Raw genomic sequence first — 2,808 nt, 5'->3', positions numbered from 1 at the left:
GGGCCAGATCTTGCGGCAAGAGCACCCCCGGAGGCTTATTTTCATTCCTCCAAAACACATCTATAGCACAGGCCTGATTTGTACAGATAAGCTGCATATAAAATGAGTATAAAATAAGTATAAATTTATATAAAAGCATCAAAATAATCATTCTTATATCACCTCCCACGTTCCATGTTCCGAGGGGGTCCTGGAGGACGCCCCTCGTGTATCCCTTTCTGGAAGGGTCCTGGAGGATGCCTCCCATATTCCATGTTCCGAGGGGGTCCTGGAGGACGCCCCTCATGTATCCTGTTCCGGGAGGGTCCTGGAGGACGCCTCCTACGCTTCCTGTTCTGGGAGGGTTCTGGAGGATGCCTTCCATGTTCCATGTTCTGAGGGGGTCCTAGAGGACATCCCTCAAGTCTCCTGTTCTGGGAGGGTCCTGGAGGACTCCTTCTACATCTCCTGTCTCGAGGGGCTCCTGGAGGACACCCCTCACGTTTCTGGTTCCAGGAGGGTCCTGAAGGACCCCTCCCATGTCTTGTTCTGAGGGGGTCCTGGAGGACGCCCCTCACATTTCCTGTTCTGGGAGGGTCCTGGAGGACACCTCCCATGTCTCCTGTTATGAAGGGGTCCTAGAGGATGCCCCTCACATCATTTGTTGTCCTGGGGTCTTCACACCTTCTGCCGAAGACTCTGCACCTCTCGCCAAAGACTCTCCACCTCTCGCTCTCACTCTGAGGCTCCCTCACAAACACCAGAGGCCTCCACACAGACCACAGACATGTCCTCAACGCCCCGCTGCAGCTCCCGTGTGGCCCTTGATGCCTGCTGCAGCCCCCGTGTGCTCCTCGATGCCCGCTGCAGTCCCCATGTGAACTGTAGAATGATGCCTAGGAAATGTCTAGAAGAGGTACCTGAAAGAAGAATATGTGAATGGTTAAGATAGGGATAATTAGAAATCTTTTAGAACAGGCATGGGGGACAGATAGAGATTATTTTCATGGTCAAAAGAAAGTACAATGTTGTTGCTGGATTGGAGTTTTGCAGATGAGGATACGGATTCATTAACGTTGAGGGACAGACAGCTTTTAGAATAGGCAGTGAGGGAAATGTGTTTTTTGTAAGTTAAGGGACAGACAAGAACCTTAGTTAGGCAGGTATAGGGAAATAAACATTGTTAATGCCATGTATATTTGTTGCATGAATGATGTTGGAGTGTGAGGATCTGCTGTATGAATGATTGTATGTGTTTGTTAATGTGGAATTAATATAAGTTACTTTACAGATATATATAAGAGTGAAAACTAATATCCACAGCTGCCTAGTACAAGGTCACTTAAATAACAGCAAATATACGAAGAATTATAAAAACCTAAGGCGGAGAAATCGTCACACATCAGGCATAAAATTGGTAAGTGACCTTTTTCATATTAACATAAATTTATTTGAAAAACTTTTAAAGACCAACAAGTACAGTTCAGGCGGGCTGCACAGACGGGAGCAGAAATCTCAGCACTCAAGTTAATGTGAGTAGATGAACACACAAAGACCTTTTCTCAAGATAACGTGACAGGTCAAAGATGTTTTTCATTTATCACAGTATCATGTGTGTGGATCATAGTGTCGTTCTTGTCTAGAAGAGAGACAGACTGGAGCTTTCTCCCAGATTAACAGGACAAATACCAATGTCGTCTGACCTTGTTTTGTTTTTTTTACTTTTATTTTCTTGCAAGATTTTGAATTATTACAGGTTAAAGTAAATTAAATCAATGAGGGAACTCTAACACGTCTGTGAAATTAATCCAAACCAAGGTAACAGTATTTGAAGAATATTGTGATAAATGTATTAGTAGATTAGAAACAGTTTTAATTACATATTTCTATAAAAGTTGAGTGTCCTTGGCAGAGAACACTCTTTACAATATCATTTATTTACCAAAAGTATTAAGCTTTAAAGACAAAAGTAATAAATCTAAGGTGTTGACTGAAAAACATTAACATAATAAATACACTAGTGGAATAAAACATTTCTTATGAGAGTCCCTTAAAGATAGAAGGATGATTGAAGATGGAGAAAAACTGTTCCAGATTAAAGAAAACGTTTTAAATGATTAAGGGGGAGGAGAAATGATCTAACTTGATAAGAATGTTATTTGAACAATCTAGTAAAGAAAAATATATATGAATGTTATGGTATAATGATATGATAAATAAGATTGACATATCTAATAAGTATTAGACATATGGTAATTTTTGCTATTGTGGTGTCCGCTAGAAAAAGGATAACCATGATATTTGTGCCGTTGTTATCTGTAGGATGAGAGAGTTTGCAGGCCGTCATGACATGAACCATCATGATTTACCTTACATTATTAGATTGGATCATGTGTGCATAATTAATCTTGCATTGTAATTTTTTATCTGTGTAAATACAATATCATTTTTTTATGTTTTTCTGATTTTTATAATATTTATCTTCAAATTTAATTGTTTTGTTATTGACACATGTGTAATGATCAATGCTATGAATTTTCACCTGAAGTAAAATGTTGAAGTGTTTTCTTATTTTTATTAAATACAATTGTAGGGTCGGTTGGAGGTGGACAGCTCTTATCTGGACTCAGGAGGGGAGGAGAGTAGTAAATTTATATTTAAACATTTGAATTATTCATTAAAAGCTACATAAATAAATATCATGTAAAGCAACACTGATTAACACATGCATGTTAGAATCCAGGTGGGGGGCCTCCTGAGCAAAGAAAGGCCTCCTCTGCTGAGGATGTCTGACCTAAAAGGTATTTTGCCTGGTTGAATAGGAGTCAT

The sequence above is a fragment of the Nematolebias whitei genome, chromosome 9 (genome assembly GCF_014905685.2).
Source record: "Nematolebias whitei isolate Nwh7 chromosome 9, NemWhi1, whole genome shotgun sequence".
Taxonomy (NCBI): Eukaryota; Metazoa; Chordata; class Actinopteri; order Cyprinodontiformes; family Rivulidae; genus Nematolebias; species Nematolebias whitei.
The sequence above is the reverse complement of the archived record's forward strand: the minus strand, read 5'-3'. Positions refer to the sequence as shown.